The sequence below is a fragment of the Bombina bombina genome, chromosome 11 (assembly GCF_027579735.1).
Source record: "Bombina bombina isolate aBomBom1 chromosome 11, aBomBom1.pri, whole genome shotgun sequence".
NCBI classification, from domain to species: domain Eukaryota; kingdom Metazoa; phylum Chordata; class Amphibia; order Anura; family Bombinatoridae; genus Bombina; species Bombina bombina.
The window spans coordinates 162,596,786-162,617,096 of record NC_069509.1 but is presented as its reverse complement, the minus strand read 5'-3'; the positions used below and the strand labels follow the sequence as shown (position 1 = coordinate 162,617,096).

Below are 20,311 nucleotides of genomic sequence, written 5' to 3'. Positions count from 1 at the left end.
ATAAGAGCTCAGGAGTGTGCACGTATCTTACTCTATGGCAGCAGTGTTTTACAACACTATTTGTAGCTTTGTGATACAATATTGCAAAACACTGCTGCCATAGAGTGCTAAAGACACGTGCACACTCCTGAGCTCTTATAAGCCAGCCTAGTTTTACTCTTCAATACGATACCCAGAGAACAAAGCACATTTGATAACAGAAGTAAATTGGAAAGTTTTTTTAAATTGCATTCTCCATCTTAATCATAAAATTTTAATTTTGACTTAACTGTCCCTTTTAAAATATAAAAAAAAGTAGGATTTAAAAATGTATCTTCCCCAGAGGTGGCTCAATACTACTGCGTCACTAACGGACCTGTCTTTGCTCAGCTTTGAATAAGTAATCTAAGTATTGGTATTGTTGGTATATGTCTGTTTTAGACCGGTTTTGCTATTACTGTTTGGTCCTCTCTGTTTAATCAAGGAGCCTCATACCTCCTAGTTAATTTGTTTCATGTGCTAGGCATATTATTTGTGAGACGTATTTATAAGTGCAAATAACAACAATGAAAATAGTGTAGCACGCAGCACTTTCCTAAATCAATGCATTTGATGTCATAGATAGGAACAACAAGAATTAGACACTATTACAAAATAAAGCAAACATTGATTTGTGTTGGATATTTTACTAACCTGGTGAGTTTTTGCTTACAAAACAATTTTGATTTGTATTCTTATATACAGCAGAGTGTTGCTTATAGGTATGAATTGCCACTTGGGTGCCTTGTCAGAAGAAACAAGTATTTTTACGCTAGCCCAAATTGTTGTGTATAGGCATCTAAAGTAAAATTATTTTTTAACACCACCACATCCCTAGATTGGGATGAAAAGAAAAAGATGCCTCTGAACACAAAAATATGAATGTAGAAATAGTGATAAAATTGTAATTAAAATGTATCTTTTATTAATACAAACATATAAAAAGACAGCCTTTTGTAGGTAGATACACTGTTAGCTGCCCACATACATAAATGTTAAAAACTCTTTAATTCTGGTAAAATTATGAACGCTAGAATTCCAAAATATAGTTATTGGATTATCATGAAGTGTATGTGGGAGAGTGCTTGGTGTATACTATTTGAATCAACCCCCCCCCCCCCCCCCCCCCGTTATAACTGGAAAACCTGGTTAGCAGCTATATCTTGTATATGTCTTAGAGAAGTGAGCTGATTTTTAAATGTTCTGGATTGTACTGGTTGTAAACGTTGTCACTCTATGTGCCAGTATTTGGGATCTAAAATTATACTCTAAGACTTAGCTCAATTGAGCTGATTATTTGTTGGTTCAAAACATTTGCAGCATTTTCTATAGTATTGTATCAATATACAGTCGTATGCAAAAGTTTAGGCACCCCTGACAATTTCCATGATTTTCATTTATAAATAATTGGGTGTTTGGATCAGCAATTTCAATTTGATCTATCAAATAACTGAAGGACACAGTAAAATTTCAGTAGTGAAATGAGGTTTATTGGATTAACAGAAAATGTGCTATATGCATCAAAACGAAATTACAGGTGCATACATTTGGGCACCCTTGTCATTTTGTTGATTTGAATGCCTGTAACTACCTAGCACTGATTAATTGGAACACACAATTGGTTTGGTGAGCCCATTAAGCCTTGAACTTCATAGACAGGTGCATCCAATGATGAGAAAAGGTATTTAAGATGGCCAATTGCAAGTTGTTGTTCTCTTTGACGAGTGGCAACATGGGGGCCTCAAAACAACTCTCAAATGAACTGAAAACAAAGATTGTTCAACATTATGGTTTAGGGGAAGGCTACAAAAAGCTATCGCAGAGATTTAAGCTGTCAGTGTCCACTGTGAGGAACATAGTGATGAAATGGAAGACCACAGGCACCGTTCTTAAGGCCAGAAGTGACAGGCCAAGTAAAATATCGGAGAGGCAAAGGATGGTGAGAACGGTCAAAAACAGCCCACAGACCACCTCTAAAGACCTACAACATCATCTTGCTGCAGATGGTGTCACACTGCATCGTTCAACAATTCAGCGCACTTTGCACAAGGAGATGCTGTATGGGAGAGTGATGCCACGCCACAAACGGAGTCGCTTGAGGTATGCACACACATTTGGACAAGCCAGCTTCATTTTGGAAGAAGGTGCTGTGGACTGATGAAACAAAGATTGAGTTATTTAGTCATAACAAGGGGCGTTATGCATGACGGCAAAAGAAGACAGCTTTCAAAGACAAACACTTGCTACCCACAGTAAAATTTGGTGGATGTTCCATAATGCTGTGTGGCCAGTGCCGGTACTGGGAATCTTGTTAAAGTTGAGGGTCACATGGATTCCACTCCATATCAGCAGATACTTGAGAATAATGTTGAGGAATCAGTCACAAAGTTGAAGTTACGCCGGGGCTGGATATTTCAACAAGACAACGACCCAAAACAGTGCTCCAAATCTATTCTGACATTTATGCAGAGGAACAAGTACAATGTTGTGGAATGGCTATTCCAGTCCCCAGACCTGAATATCCTTGAAAATCTGTGGGGTGATTTGAAGCGGGCGAGTCCATGCTCGGCAACCATCAAACCTAACTGAACTGGAGATGTTTTGCAAGGAGGAATGGTCCAAAATACCTTCATCCAGAATCCCGACACTTATTACAGTGTCTAGGAAGCGTCTAGAGGCTGTTGTTTCTGCTAAAGGAGGCTCTACTAAATATTGATGCAATATTTCTGTTGGGGTGCCCAAATTTATGCACCTGTGTAATTTAGTTTTGATCCATATTGCAAATTTCTTTCATGTAATTAGCAAGAGTCCATGAGCTAGTGACGTATGGGATATACATTCCTACCAGGAGGGGCAAAGTTTCCCAAACCTCAAATGCCTATAAATACACCCCTCACCACACCCACAAATCAGTTTTACAAACTTTGCCTCCTATGGAGGTGGTGAAGTAAGTTTGTGCTAGATTCTACGTTGATATGCGCTCCGAAGCAGGTTGGAGCCCGGTTTTCCTCTCAGCGTGCAGTGAATGTCAGAGGGATGTGAGGAGAGTATTGCCTATTTGAATTCAATGATCTCCTTCTACGGGGTCTATTTCATAGGTTCTCTGTTATCGGTCGTAGAGATTCATCTCTTACCTCCCTTTTCAGATCAACGATATACTCTTATATATACCATTACCTCTACTGATTCTCGTTTCAGTACTGGTTTGGCTTTCTACTACATGTAGATGAGTGTCCTGGGGTAAGTAAGTCTTATTTCTCTTGTTAAGTGTATCCAGTCCACGGATCATCCATTACTTATGGGATATTAACTCCTCCCCAACAGGAAGTGCAAGAGGATTCACCCAGCAGAGCTGCTATATAGCTCCTCCCCTAACTGCCATTACCAGTCATTCTCTTGCACCCAACGACTAGATAGGATGTGTGAGAGGACTATGGTGATTATATTTAGTTTTATACCTTCAATCAAAAGTTTGTTATTTTATAATAGCACCGGAGTGTGTTATTCCTTCTCTGGTAGAATTTGAAGAAGAATCTACCTGAGTTTTTACTATGATTTTAGCCGGCGTAGTTAAGATCATATTGCTGTTTCTCGGCCATCTGAGGAGAGGTAAACTTCAGATCAGGGGACAGCGGGCAGATTAATCTGCAAAGAGGTATGTAGCAGCTTATTATTTTCTGACAATGGAATTGATGAGAAAATTTTGCCATACCGATATAATGTAAACTCAGCCTTAAATGCAGTAGCAGCAACTGGTATCAGGCTGTCATGTATGTATATTTTACACTTCAGTATTCTGGGGAATGGCACTTCACTGGAATTATACTGTGTGCATAAGACTTTAGCCTAATTTGCAGGGACTGGCAACAGGCTCTTTAATAACACTTAATTTATGTTAAACGTTTTTTGCTGGCATGTAAAATCGTTTCATTTTCTGAGGTACTGGGTGAATAAAATGTTTTGGGCATTATTTTTTCCACTTGGCAGTTGTTTTATTTAATTTATGACAGTTTACTGATCTCTCTCACTGTTGTGTGTGAGGGGGAGGTCAAAAAATTCAGTCAGAAGCTCATTGTATTTCCTGCATGATCCGGTTCATCTCTACAGAACTCAGGGGTCTTCAAAACTTGTTTTGAGGGAGGTAATCATTCACAGCAGAGCTGTGAGATTGTAGTTGACTGTGATAAAAAACGTTTATTTCTGTAACTTTTTTTTTTTCTGCTATCAGGGTTAGTTATCCTTCGCTAATGGGAACAAGCCTTTGCTAAAATTGTGTTTTTTACAAAGATTTGATGCTATAACCTTTCAGTTTATTAACTTTCAACTGTCATAACTCTTTCTGTGCTTCTTATAGGCACAGTACGTTTTCATATTATAGTAAATTACTTGAAAAGTATTTCCAAGTTGCTAGTTTATTTGCTAGTGTGTTAAACATGTCTGATTCAGAGGAAGACATCTGTGCTATATGTGCTAATGCCAAAGTGGAGCCCAATAGAAATTTATGTACTAACTGTATTGATGCTACTTTAAATAAAAGTCAATCTGTACAAATTGAACACATTTCACCAAACAACGAGGGGAGAGTTATGCCGACTAACTCGCCTCACGTGTCAGTACCTGCATCTCCCGCTCGGGGATGCGTGATATTGTGGCGCCGAGTACATCTGGGCGGCCATTACAAATCACATTACAGGATATGGCTACTGTTATGACTGAAGTTTTGGCTAAATTACTAGAACTAAGAGGTAAGCGTGATCACTCTGGGGTGAGAACAGAGTGCGCTGATAATGTTAGGGCCATGTCAGATACTGCGTCACAACTTGCAGAACATGAGGACGGAGAGCTTCATTCTGCGGCTGACGGTTCTGATCCAAACAGATTGGATTCAGATATTTCAAATTTTAAATTTAAGCTGGAAAACCTCCGTGTATTACTAGGGGAGGTGTTAGCGGCTCTGAATGATTGTAACACAGTTGCAATACCAGAAAAAATGTGTAGGTTGGATAAATATTTTGCGGTACCGTCGAGTACTGACGTTTTTCCTATACCTAAGAGACTTACTGAAATTGTTACTAAGGAGTGGGATAGACCCGGTGTGCCGTTCTCACCCCCTCCGATATTTAGAAAGATGTTTCCAATAGACACCACCACACGGGACTTATGGCAAACGATCCCTAAGGTGGAGGGAGCAGTTTCTACTTTAGCTAAGCGTACCACTATCCCGGTGGAGGATAGCTGTGCCTTTTCAGATCCAATGGATAAAAAGTTAGAGGGTTACCTTAAGAAAATGTTTGTTCAACAAGGTTTTATATTGCAACCCCTTGCATGCATTGCGCCTGTCACGGCTGCAGCAGCATTTTGGTTTGAGTCTCTGGAAGGGACACTTGAATCAGCTCCATTAGATGAGATTACACACAGGCTTAAAGCTCTTAAGTTAGCTAACTCATTTATTTCAGATGCCGTAGTACATTTAACTAAGCTTACGGCTAAGAATTCCGGATTCGCCATTCAGGCGCGCAGAGCACTGTGGCTAAAATCCTGGTCAGCTGACGTTACTTCTAAGTCTAAATTTCTTAATATACCTTTCAAAGGGCAGACCTTATTCGGGCCCGGATTGAAAGAAATTATCGCTGACATTACAGGAGGTAAAGGCCATGCCCTGCCTCAAGACAGAGCCAAACCTAAGGCTAGACAATCTAATTTTCGTTCCTTTCGGAATTTCAAAGCAGGAGCAGCATCAACTTCCTCTGCTCCAAAACAAGAAGGATCTGTTGCTCGCTACAGACAAGGCTGGAGACCTAACCAGTCCTGGAACAAGGGCAAGCAGGCCAGGAAACCTGCTGGTGCCCCTAAAACAGCATGAATTGAGGGCCCCCGATCCGGGAACGGATCTAGTGGGGGGCAGACTTTCTCTCTTCGCCCAGGCTTGGGCAAGAGGTGTCCAGGATCCCTGGGCGCTAGAGATAATATCTCAGGGATACCTTCTGGACTTCAAATACTCTCCCCCAAGAGAGAGATTTCATCTGTCAAGGTTGTCAACAAACCAAATAAAGAAAGAGGCGTTTCTACGCTGCGTACAAGAGCTTTTATTAATGGGAGTAATCCATCCAGTTCCACGGTCGGAACAGGGACAAGGGTTTTACTCAAATCTGTTTGTGGTTCCCAAAAAAGAGGGAACTTTCAGGCCAATCCTGGATTTAAAGATCCTAAACAAATTCCTAAGAGTTCCATCGTTCAAAATGGAGACTATTCGGACAATTTTACCCATGATCCAAAAGGGTCAGTACATGACCACAGTGGATTTAAAGGATGCTTACCTTCACATACCGATTCACAAAGATCATTACCGGTATCTAAGGTTTGCCTTTCTAGACAGGCATTACCAGTTTGTAGCTCTTCCATTCGGATTGGCTACGGCTCCGAGAATCTTCACAAAGGTTCTGGGTGCTCTTCTGGCGGTACTAAGACCGCGAGGAATTGCGGTAGCTCCGTACCTAGACGACATTCTGATACAAGCTTCAAGCTTTCAAACTGCCAAGTCTCATACAGAGTTAGTACTGGCATTTCTAAGGTCGCATGGATGGAAGGTGAACGAAAAGAAGAGTTCTCTCCACTCACAAGAGTTCCCTTCTTGGGGACTCTTATAGATTCTGTAGAAATTAAGATTTACCTGACAGAAGACAGGTTAACAAAGTTTCAAAATGCATGCCGTGTCCTTCATTCCATTCAACACCCGTCAGTAGCTCAATGCATGGAGGTGATCGGCTTAATGGTAGCAGCAATGGACATAGTACCCTTTGCACGCCTACTTCTCAGACCGCTGCAATTGTGCATGCTAAGTCAGTGGAATGGGGATTACTCAGACTTGTCCCCTACTCTGAATCTGGATCAAGAGACCAGAAATTCTCTTCTATGGTGGCTTTCTCGGCCACATCTGTCCAGGGGGATGCCATTCAGCAGGCCGGACTGGACAATTGTAACAACAGACGCCAGCCTACTAGGTTGGGGCGCTGTCTGGAATTCTCTGAAGGCTCAGGGACAATGGAATCAGGAGGAGAGTCTCCTACCAATAAACATTCTGGAATTGAGAGCAGTTCTCAATGCCCTTCTGGCTTGGCCCCAGTTAACAACTCGGGGGTTCATCAGGTTTCAGTCGGACAACATTACGACTGTAGCTTACATCAACCATCAGGGAGGGACAAGAAGCTCCCTAGCAATGATGGAAGTATCAAAGATAATTCGCTGGGCAGAGTCTCACTCTTGCCACCTGTCAGCAATCCACATCCCGGGAGTGGAGAACTGGGAGGCGGATTTCTTAAGTCGTCAGACTTTTCATCCGGGGGAGTGGGAACTTCATCCGGAGGTCTTTGCCCAAATATTTCGACGTTGGGGCAAACCAGAGATAGATCTCATGGCGTCTCGACAGAACGCCAAGCTTCCTCGTTACGGGTCCAGATCCAGGTATCCGGGAGCGGTTCTGATAGATGCTTTGACAGCACCTTGGACCTTCGGGATGGCTTATGTGTTTCCACCCTTCCCGATGCTTCCTCGATTGATTGCCAGAATCAAACAGGAGAGAGCATCAGTGATTCTAATAGCGCCTGCATGGCCACGCAGGACTTGGTATGCAGATCTAGTGGACATGTCATCCTGTCCACCTTGGTCGCTACCTCTGAAACAGGACCTTCTGATCCAGGGTCCCTTGAAACATCAAAATCTAATTTCTCTGAAGCTGACTGCTTGGAAATTGAACGCTTGATTTTATCAAAACGTGGTTTTTCTGAGTCAGTTATTGATACCTTAATACAGGCTAGGAAGCCTGTTACCAGAAAGATTTACCATAAGATATGGCGCAAATACTTATATTGGTGCGAATCCAAGAGTTACTCATGGAGTAAGGTTAGGATTCCGAGGATATTGTCTTTTCTACAAGAAGGTTTAGAAAAGGGTTTATCCGCTAGTTCCTTAAAGGGACAGATTTCAGCTCTGTCCATTCTTTTACACAAACGTCTGTCAGAAGTTCCGGACGTTCAAGCTTTTTGTCAGGCTTTAGCTAGGATCAAGCCTGTGTTTAAAACTGTTGCTCCACCATGGAGTTTGAACTTAGTTCTTAATGTTTTACAGGGGGTTCCGTTTGAACCCCTTCATTCCATTGATATCAAGTTGTTATCTTGGAAAGTTCTGTTTTTAATGGCGATTTCCTCGGCTCGAAGAGTCTCTGAGTTATCTGCCTTACATTGTGATTCTCCTTATCTGATTTTTCATTCAGACAAGGTAGTTCTGCGTACTAAACCTGGGTTCCTACCTAAGGTGGTCACTAACAGGAATATCAATCAAGAGATTGTGGTTCCATCTTTGTGTCCTAATCCTTCTTCGAAAAAGGAACGTCTGCTACACAATCTAGATGTAGTCCGTGCCCTGAAATTTTATCTACAGGCAACTAAGGATTTTCGACAAACGTCTTCCCTGTTTGTCGTTTATTCTGGTCAGAGGAGAGGTCAAAAAGCTTCGGCTACCTCTCTCTCCTTTTGGCTTCGTAGCATAATACGGTTAGCCTATGAGACTGCTGGACAGCAGCCTCCTGAAAGAATTACAGCACATTCTACTAGAGCTGTGGCTTCCACTTGGGCCTTTAAGAATGAGGCTTCTGTTGAACAGATTTGCAAGGCTGCAACTTGGTCTTCTCTTCATACTTTTTCCAAATTTTACAAATTTGACACTTTTGCTTCTTCGGAGGCTGTTTTTGGGAGAAAGGTTCTTCAGGCAGTGGTTCCTTCCGTATAAAGAGCCTGCCTGTCCCTCCCGTCATCCGTGTACTTTAGCTTTGGTATTGGTATCCCATAAGTAATGGATGATCCGTGGACTGGATACACTTAACAAGAGAAAACATAATTTATGCTTACCTGATAAATTTATTTCTCTTGTAGTGTATCCAGTCCACGGCCCGCCCTGTCACTTTAAGGCAGGTAATTTTTCCATTAAACTACAGTCACCACTGCACCCTATGGTTTTCCTTTCTCTGCATGTTTTCGGTCGAATGACTGGTAATGGCAGTTAGGGGAGGAGCTATATAGCAGCTCTGCTGGGTGAATCCTCTTGCACTTCCTGTTGGGGAGGAGTTAATATCCCATAAGTAATGGATGATCCGTGGACTGGATACACTACAAGAGAAATAAATTTATCAGGTAAGCATAAATTATGTTTTTCTGTGACACTCTAAGCTATGGTTGGGCACTTTTATATAAAGTTCTAAATATATGTGTTCAAACATTTATTTGCCTTGACTCAGGATGTTCAACGTTCCTTATTTCAGACAGTCAGTTTCATATTTGGGATAATGCATATGAATTAATCAATTTTTTTCTTACCTTAAAATTTGACTTTTTCCCTGTGGGCTATTAGGCTCGCGGGGGCTGAAAATGCTTCATTTTATTGCGTCATTCTTGGCGCAGACTTTTTTGGCGCAAAATTTTTTTTTCTGTTTCCGGCGTCATACGTGTCGCCGGAAGTTGCGTCATTTTTTGACGTTTTTTTGCGTCAAAAGTGTCGGCGTTCCGGGTGTGGCGTCATTTTTGGCGCCAAAAGCATTTAGGCGCCAAATAATGTGGGCGTCTTTTTGGCGCTAAAAAATATGGGCGTCGCTATTGTCTCCACATTATTTAAGTCTCATTTATTGCTTCTGGTTGCTAGAAGCTTGTTCACTGGCATTTTTTCCCATTCCTGAAACTGTCATTTAAGGAATTTGATCAATTTTGCTTTATATGTTGTTTTTTCTATTACATATTGCAAGATGTCTCCGATTGTCCCTGAGTCAGAAGCCACTTCTGGAAGAATGCTTAACTGAGTTTCAGTTCTACCAAAGCTAAGTTCATTTATTTTAAATGTTATAAATGTTTATCTTTAGCTATGGTTTGTAATAAGTTATTATGATATACTTTTACATGCAGATTCCATTAGTATTTATGCTTTATACATTTCCATTCTTAAGTACAAGAAATGTTTAGAAGATTTATAAGAAATATTTTTTCTGATTAAGGCTTTGTCTGACTTAGTGCCTTCTAATACAATTTTTAGGTCTTTTTCACTTCTTTTTTAATTATTGAAGTTTCAAATGACCAACAACATACTGATTTATCCTTCTCTGATGATGATTTTTTCTCTTTCAGAAATTCTCTTCATCAGATAATTGACACTAACAAATCTACTTTTTTATAATTTTTTTATTATTAAAGTACATTTGTTCTTTGTTGAAGAGGTGTTGATTATTTTGGATATTAAGGTAACTAGTTCTTTAAGACTAGCTGACACTATTTCTGCCTTTTTATTCTTTTGTGATTTCAGAGGTTTTCTTTCCAATTCCCCATACTAGGGAATGGAATAGGCTGAGAATTTTCTTTTATTCCTTCTTCAAAGGTTTTAAACTATATTCTTTGTCAGCAGTTCAATTCAATTTGGAGGGTTCTCCAATTTATTGGGGCTATCTCTACTCCTACTAATTATGCTATTGTTTTTATAGCAAAATAGTTTTTATTTTCCTTTATATAGTTGTATCTTATTTATGGAAAATTATTTAGTTTCAGGTACTTTTCTTGGGTCCTGTGATATTGCAATTGCTTTATTTTTTCTGTTTACTTTAAGATCAAGTATCAGATTATGATTTATTTTAGCATTGTTAACCCCTTAATGACCGAGGACGTGCAGGGTACGTCCTCAAAAAAAAAGGCAGTTAACGCCTGAGGACGTACCCTGCACGTCCTCGGTGTGGAAAGCAGCTGGAAGCAATCCTGCTCGCTTCCAGCTGCTTTCCGGTTATGGCAGTGATGCCTCGATATGGAGGCATCCTGCAATAACCTTACATGGCCATCCGATGCAGAGAGAGCCACTCTGTTTGGGGGGGGAAGCTACACTACAGAAAAGTCTAAAAAATGTAAAACAAATACATTTTTTCTTCTAAACTGGGTACTGGCAGACAGCTGCCAGTACCCAAGATGGCGCCCATTAAGTTAGAGTGGGAGGGTTATAGAGCTGTTTGGGGGGGATCAGTGAGGTTGGGGGCTAAGGGGGGATAGTACACAACAGCATATGTAAATATGCTTTAAAAAAAAAAAACACCAAAAAATACAAATATAGCTTTTATTTTAGTACTGGCAGACTTTCTGCCAGTACTTAAGATGGCGGGGACAATTGTGGGGTGGGGGAGGGAAGAGAGCTGTTTGGGAGGGATCAGGGGGTCTGGTGTTTCAGGTGGGAGGCTGAGCTCTACACTAAATCTAATATTAACCCTGCAAGCTCCCTACAAGCTACCTAATTAACCCCTTCACTGCTAGCCATAATACACGTGTGATGCGTAGCGGCATTTAGCAGCCTTCAAAATACCAAAAAGCAACGCCAAAGCCATATATGTCTGCTATTTCTGAACAAAGGGGATCCCAGAGAAGCATTTACAACCATTTGTGCCATAACTGCACAAGCTGTTTGTAAATGATTTCAGTGAGAAACCTAAAATTTTGAAACATTTTACGTTTTTTTTAATTTGATCGCATTTGGCGGTGAAATGGTGGCATGAAATATACCAAAATGGGCCTAGATCAATACTTGGGGTTGTCTACTACACTACACTAAAGCTAAAATTACCCCAAAAAGCTCCCTACATGCTCCCTAATTAACCCCTTCACTGCTGGGCATAATACACGTGTGGTGCGTAGTGGCATTCTAATTACCAAAAAGCAACACCAAAGCCATATAAGTATGCTATTTCTGAACAAAGGGGATCCCAGAGAAGAATTTACAACCATTTGTGCCATAATTGCACAAGCTGTTTGTAAATAATTTCAGTGAGAAACCTAAAGTTTGTGAAAAAATTTGTGAAAAAGTGAACAATTTTTTTTATTTGATCGCATTTGGCGGTGAAATGGTGCCATGAAATATACCAAAATGGGCCTAGATCAATACTTTGGGATGTCTACTAAAAAAATATATGTACATGTCAATGGATATTCAGAGATTCCTGAAAGATATCAGTGTTCTAACGTAACTAGCGCTAATTTTGAAAAAAAAAATGGTTTGGAAATAGCAAAGTGCTACTTGTATTTATTTCCCTATAACTTGCAAAAAAAAGCAAAGAACATGTAAACATTGGGTATTTCTAAACTCAGGATAATATTTAGAAACTATTTAGCATAGGTGTTTTTTGGTGGTTGTAGATATGCAACAGATTTTGGGGGTCAAAGTTAGAAAAAGTGGGGGTTTTTTCAATTTTTCCTCATATTTTATAATTTTTTTTTATAGTAAATTATAAGATATGATGAAAATATTGGTATCTTTAGAAAGTCCATTTAATGGCGAGAAAAACGGTATATAATATGTGTGGGTACAGTAAATGAGTAAGAGGAAAATTACAGCTAAACACAAACACCGCAAAAATGTAAAAATAGCCTTGGTCCCAAACGGACAGAAAATGGAAAAGTGCTGTGGTCATTAAGGGGTTAAAGGGACAACATTTACTAGACTAGGTGCTGTTGCATTTGTCTTGTTGTTTTGCATTTTGCAAGTCCTCTGTTTTGACTGGTCCTTTAAACTGGACTATCATGCTAATGATTTCATTTGTGTCTTCATTTTATTGAATATATTCGCAAATGAGGGTTAATCTATGTCTTTAGCTATTTTAGCTAGAAGAATTTTGTGTTTTTAAAAAAAAAAAAAGAAAATCCATATTTCTTTTGTTCTAAGATAATCAATTATTTGTTTTATAATTGGATTCAATTCTTAACTGTTACTATGGGCTTCAAGATTGAGTTCTAAGACTAAAACTTTAAGCTTATACTAGTTTGGTTGTTCTTATTAAGGAACGAATTCCTGAGTTCTTTCCCAAGTAACATTTTTATAATTGGGGTTTCGAAATCAGCTCCCTAATATTGCGATGTACGTGCCGTATTCCAGCTTGGCTGGTAAGAGGCAGGTTAAGACTTCTTTGAAATTCATTTGGTTCTATTCTTTGGTTTTATTCCAGTAAGGCTAACACTTTCTTTAAGTGTGTTCCTGTCCTATATATTTTGGATACTGTTGAAGCATGGCTGGGCACCCATGGGGTTCAAGCGCTGCTCAGACCTGGAATCTTCTGGGGTATTTCTTCCAGTTCATTTTTTAGGAACTGGGTTTTGGAGTTTTATTCAAACTATTCTGCCTTTTTATGGTCATTGATAGCATTATTTGTTTTCATTAGATACAATAAATGCATATTTTTCATTTTTCTGTTTTCATTCAGATTATTTCCTGAGGATGCGGAATCTCATATGATTCACTTTGCTCTTCAGGACATAGTTAGAGGATCTTTTTTTCAAAAGCTCTTGATTCCTCACGCAAGGGTCACCTTTTTTAGGTTTCCAGATGGTTTAGGTCACTGTGTTTGTCTCTATCAGACAAGGGACAATTTGTATTGGGTTCCGTCTGTCGGTACCTTTAGTCTCTATTATTTCCTTCAGTTGCTATATATGCATAGAAGTTTTTACAGCATTGGATTCAATTCCCTTTGCTCATTTTCAATGGAAAGATCCTTTCCAGCTTTTTATGAGTGTTGTTTCTTCAAGAACATGGTTGGAGGATCAATTAACCAAAAAGTTTGTTGATTCCTCAGACAAGAGTAACCTTTTTCTTTCATGTATTTAGCAAGAGTCCATGAGCTAGTGACGTATGGGATATACATTCCTACCAGGAGGGGCAAAGTTTCCCAAACCTCAAAATGCCTATAAATACACCCCTCACCACACCCACAATTCAGTTTTACAAACTTTGCCTCCTATGGAGGTGGTGAAGTAAGTTTGTGCTAGATTCTACGTTGATATGCGCTCCGCAGCAAGTTGGAGCCCGGTTTTCCTCTCAGCGTGCAGTGAATGTCAGAGGGATGTGAGGAGAGTATTGCCTATTTGAATGCAGTGATCTCCTTCTACGGGGTCTATTTCATAGGTTCTCTGTTATCGGTCGTAGAGATTCATCTCTTACCTCCCTTTTCAGATCGACGATATACTCTTATTTATATACCATTACCTCTGCTGATTCTCGTTTCAGTTCTGGTTTGGCTTTCTACAAACATGTAGATGAGTGTCCTGGGGTAAGTAAATCTTATTTTCTGTGACACTCTAAGCTATGGTTGGGCACTTTGTTTATAAAGTTCTAAATATATGTATTCAAACATTTATTTGCCTTGACTCAGAATGTTCAACATTCCTTATTTTCAGACAGTCAGTTTCATATTTGGGATAATGCATTTGAATCAAACATTTTTTCTTACCTTAAAAATTTGACTCTTTTTTTTCCCTGTGGGCTGTTAGGCTCGCGGGGGCTGAAAATGCTTCATTTTATTGCGTCATTCTTGGCGCGGACTTTTTTGGCGCAAAAAATCTTTTCCGTTTCCGGCGTCATACGTGTCGCCGGAAGTTGCGTCATTTTTTTGACGTTCTTTTGCGCCAAAAATGTCGGCGTTCCGGATGTGGCGTAATTTTTGGCGCCAAAAGCATTTAGGCTCCAAATAATGTGGGCGTCTTATTTGGCGCTAAAAAATTTGGGCGTCGCTTTTGTCTCCACATTATTTAAGTCTCATTTTTCATTGCTTCTGGTTGCTAGAAGCTTGTTCATAGCATTTTTTCCCATTCCTGAAACTGTCATTTAAGGAATTTGATCAATTTTGCTTTATATGTTGTTTTTTCTCTTACATATTGCAAGATGTCTCACGTTGCATCTGAGTCAGAAGATACTTCAGGAAAATCGCTGTCTAGTGCTGGAACTACCAAAGCTAAGTGTATCTGCTGTAAACTTTTGGTAGCTATTTCTCCGGCTGTTGTTTGTATTAATTGTCATGACAAACTTGTTAATGCAGATAATATTTCCTTTAGTAATGTACCATTGCCTGTTGCAGTTCCTTCAACATCTAAGGTGCAGAATGTTCCTGATAACATAAGAGATTTTGTTTCTGAATCCATCAAGAAGGCTATGTCTGTTATTTCTCCTTCTAGAAAACATAAAAAATCTTTTAAAACTTCTCTCCCTACAGATGAATTTTTAAATGAACATCATCATTCTGATTCTGATGACTCTTCTGGTTCAGAGGATTCTGTCTCAGAGATTGATGCTGATAAATCTTCATATTTATTTAAAATGGAATTTATTCGTTCTTTACTTAAGTGCTAATTGCTTTAGAAATAGAGGATTCTGGTCCTCTTGATACTAATTCTAAACGTTTAGATAAGGTATTTAAATCTCCTGTGGTTATTCCAGAAGTTTTTCCTGTTCCTAATGCTATTTCTGAAGTAATTTCTAAAGAATGGGATAAATTGGGTAATTCATTTACTCCTTCTAAACGTTTTAAGCAATTATATCCTGTGCCGTCTGACAGATTAGAATTTTGGGACAAAATCCCTAGAGTTGATGGGGCTATTTCTACCCTTGCTAAACGTACTACTATTCCTACGTCAGATGGTACTTCGTTTAAGGATCCTTTAGATAGGAAAATTGAATCCTTTCTAAGAAAAGCTTATCTGTGTTCAGGTAATCTTCTTAGACCTGCTATATCATTGGCTGATGTTGCTGCAGCTTCAACTTTTTGGTTGGAAACTTTAGCGCAACAAGTAACGGATCATGATTCTCATAATATTATTATTCTTCTTCAGCATGCTAATAATTTTATCTGTGATGCCATTTTTGATATTATCAGAGTTGATGTCAGGTTTATGTCTCTAGCTATTTTAGCTAGAAGAGCTTTATGGCTTAAGACTTGGAATGCTGATATGGCTTCTAAATCAACTCTACTTTCCATTTCTTTCCAGGGTAACAAATTATTTGGTTCTCAGTTGGATTCTATTATCTCAACTGTTACTGGTGGGAAAGGAACTTTTTTACCACAGGATAAAAAATCTAAAGGTAAAAACAGGGCTAATAATCGTTTTCGTTCCTTTCGTTTCAACAGAGAACAAAAGCCTGATCCTTCATCCTCAGGAGCAGTTTCAGTTTGGAAACCATCTCCAGTCTGGAATAAATCCAAGCCTTCTAGAAAGGCAAAGCCTGCTTCTAAGTCCACATGAAGGTGCGGCCCTCATTCCAGCTCAGCTGGTAGGGGGCAGGTTACGTTTTTTCAAAGAAATTTGGATCAATTCTGTTCACAATCTTTGGATTCAGAACATTGTTTCAGAAGGGTACAGAATTGGTTTCAAGATGAGACCTCCTTCAAAGAGATTTTTTCTTTCCCGTGTCCCAGTAAATCCAGTGAAAGCTCAAGCATTTCTGAATTGTGTTTCAGATCTAGAGTTGGTTGGAGTAATTATGCCAGTTCCAGTTTCGGAACAGGGGATGGGGTTTTATTCAAATCTCTTCATTGTACCAAAGAAGGAGAATTCCTTCAGACCAGTTCTGGATCTAAAAATATTGAATCGTTATGTAAGGATACCAACGTTCAAAATGGTAACTGTAAGGACTATCTTGCCTTTTGTTCAGCAAGGGCATTATATGTCCACAATAGATTTACAGGATGCATATCTGCATATTCCGATTCATCCAGATCATTATCAGTTCCTGAGATTCTCTTTTCTGGACAAGCATTACCAGTTTGTGGCTCTGCCGTTTGGCCTAGCTACAGCTCCAAGAATTTTTACAAAGGTTCTCGGTGCCCTTCTGTCTGTAATCAGAGATCAGGGTATTGTGGTATTTCCTTATTTGGACGATATCTTGGTACTTGCTCAGTCTTTACATTTAGCAGAATCTCATACGAATCGACTTGTGTTGTTTCTTCAAGATCATGGTTGGAGGATCAATTTACCAAAAAGTTCATTGATTCCTCAGACAAGGGTAACCTTTCTGGGTTTCCAGATAGATTCAGTGTCCATGACTCTGTCTTTAACAGACAAGAGACGTCTAAAATTGATTTCAGCTTGTCGAAATCTTCAGTCACAATCATTCCCTTCGGTAGCCTTATGCATGGAAATTCTAGGTCTTATGACTGCTGCATCGGACGCGATCCCCTTTGCTCGTTTTCACATGCGACCTCTTCAGCTCTGTATGCTGAATCAATGGTGCAAGGATTACACAAAGATATCTCAATTAATATCTTTAAAACCGATTGTACGACACTCTCTAACGTGGTGGACAGATCACCATCGTTTAATTCAGGGGGCTTCTTTTGTGCTTCCGACCTGGACTGTAATTTCAACAGATGCAAGTCTCACAGGTTGGGGAGCAGTGTGGGGATCTCTGATAGCACAAGGAGTTTGGGAATCTCAGGAGGTGAGATTACCGATCAATATTTTGGAACTCCGTGCAATTTTCAGAGCTCTTCAGTTTTGGCCTCTTCTGAAGAGAGAATCGTTCATTTGTTTTCAGACAGACAATGTCACAACTGTGGCATACATCAATCATCAAGGAGGGACTCACAGTCCTCTGGCTATAAAGGAAGTATCTCGAATACTTGTATGGGCGAAATCCAGCTCCTGTCTAATTTCTGCGGTTCATATCCCAGGTATAGACAATTGGGAAGCGGATTATCTCAGTCACCAAATGCTACATCCGGGCGAATGGTCTCTTCACCCAGAGGTATTTCTTCAGATTGTTCACATATGGGGATTTCCAGAAATAGATCTGATGGCTTCTCATCTCAACAAGAAGCTTCCCAGGTATCTGTCCAGATCCAAGGATCCTCAGGCGGAAGCAGTGGATGCATTGTCACTTCCTTGGAAATATCATCCTGCTATATCTTTCCGCCTCTAGTTCTTCTTTCAAGAGTGATTTCCAAAATTCTAATGGAGCGTTCATTTATTCTGCTGGTGGCTCCAGCATGGCCTCACAGGTTTTGGTATGCGGATCTTGTCCGGATGGCTCCTTGCCATCCATGGACTCTTCCGCTAAGACCAGACCTTCTATCACAAGGTCCTTTTTTTCCATCAGGATCTCAAATCCTTAAAATTGAAGGTATGGAGATTGAACGCTTGATTCTCAGTCATAGAGGTTTCTCTGACTCCGTAATTATTACTATGTTGCAGGCTCGTAAATCTGTATCTAGGATGATATATTATCGAGTCTGGAAGACTTGCATTTTTTTCTCATCATTTTTCTTGGCATTCTTTTAGAATTCCTAGAATTTTACAGTTTCTTCAGGATGTTTTGGATAAGTTTTGTCTGCAAGTTCCTTAAAAGGACAAATCTTTGCTCTTTCTGTTCTTTTTCACAGAAAGATTGCTAGTTTTCCTGATTTTTATTGTTTTGTACAAGCTTTGGTTCGTATAAAACTTGTTAAGTCAATTTCTCCTCCTTGGAGTTTGAATTTGGTTCTGGGGGCTCTTCAAGCTCCTCCATTTGGACCTAGGCATTCACTGGACATTAAATTACTTTCTTGGAAAGTTTTGTTTCTTTTGGCCATCTCTTCTGCTAGAAGAGTTTCTGAATTATCTGCTCTTTCTTGTGAGTCTCCTTTTCTGATTTTTCATCAGGATAAGGCGGTGTTGCGAACTTCTTTTACATTTTTTACCTAAGGTTGTGAATTCTAACAACATTAGTAGAAAAATTGTGGTTCCTTCATTATGTCCTATTCCTAAGAATTCTAAGGAGAGATCATTGCATTCTTTGGATGTAGTTAGAGCTTTGAAATATTATGTTGAAGCTACTAAGATTTTCCGAAAGACTTCTAGTCTATTTGTTATCTTTTCCGGTTCTAGGAAAGGTCAGAAGGCCTCTGCCATTTCTTTGGCATCTTGGTTGAAATCTTTTATTCATCATGCTTATGTCGAGTCGGGTAAAACTCCGCCTCAAAGGTTTACAGCTCATTCTACTAGGTCAGTTTCTACTTCCTGGGCGTTTAGGAATGAAGCTTCGGTTGATCAGATTTGCAAAGCAGCAACTTGGTCTTCTTTGCATACTTTTACTAAATTCTACCATTTTGATGTGTTTTCTTCTTCTGAAGCAGTTTTTGGTAGAAAAGTACTTCAGGCAGCTGTTTCAGTTTGATTCTTCTGCTTATAATTTCAGTTTTTTATTTTGGGTGTGGATTATTTTCAGCGGAATTGGCTGTCTTTATTTTTTCCCTCCCTCTCTAGTGACTCTTGCGTGGAAGATCCACATCTTGGGTAGTCATTATCCCATACGTCACTAGCTCATGGACTCTTGCTAATTACATGAAAGAAAACATAATTTATGTAAGAATTTACCTGATAAATTCATTTTTCATATTAGCAAGAGTCCATGAGGCCCACCCTTTTTGTGGTGGTTATGATTTTTTTGTATAAAGCACAATTATTCCAATTCCTTATTTTTTATGCTTTCGCACTTTTGTCTTATCACCCCACTTCTTGGCTATGCGTTAAACTGATTTGTGGGTGTGGTGAGGGGTGTATTTATAGGCATTTGAGGTTTGGGAAACTTTGCCCCTCCTGGTAGGAATGTATATCCCATACGTCACTAGCTCATGGACTCTTGCTAATATGAAAGAAATGAATTTATCAGGTAAATTCTTACATAAATTATGTTTTTCTGTTAATCCAATAAACCTCATTTCACTACTGAAATATTACTGTGTCCTTTAGTTATTTGATAGATCAAAATGAAATTGCTGATCCAAACACCCAATTATTTATAAATGAAAATCATGGAAATTGTCAAGGGTGCCTAAACTTTTGCATATGACTGTATATATTTTGTAATATTGTATAGTCCAATATTGGACTTGATTGTAACTATTGAGCTAGTTGCCGTATTATGGAGAGGATTCGTATCATAACATAACATTCCACATTAAATTATGTTTTTCTAGAGATTAATCTAGGGGATTAATCTCTAGAAAAACATAACTTAATGTGGGATGTTATGTTCTGATACAAATCCTCTCCATAACACGGCAACTAGCTCAATAGTTACAATCGAGTCCAATATTGGACTATACAATATTACAAAATATATATATATCTTGATACAATACTATAGACAATGTTGCCAATGTTTTGAACCAACTGGTTTTGCCGCAACAAATAATCAGCTCAATTGTGCTAAGTCTTAGAGTATAATTTTAGATCCTAAATACTGGCACGTAGAGTGATTTTTACAACCAGTACAATCAAGAACATTTAAAAATCAGCTTCCTTCTCTAAGACATATACAAGATATAGCTGCTAACCAGGTTTTCCGGTTCAACTGGGGGTTTTGATTCAAACAGTATACACCAAGCACTCTCCCACATACACTTCATGATAATCCAATATCTATATTTTGGATTTCTATCGTTCATAATTTTACCAGAATTAAAGCGTTTTTAACATTTATGTAT

The 20,311-nt window shown here is 39.2% G+C and overlaps 1 protein-coding gene across 2 annotated transcripts in view; it reads left to right on the top strand.

Moving 5' to 3' along the window:
* SMG1 (SMG1 nonsense mediated mRNA decay associated PI3K related kinase) overlaps positions 1–20,311 on the top strand; it is a 348,909-nt gene that overhangs the window by 94,541 nt on the left and 234,057 nt on the right. The window lies entirely within an intron of this gene.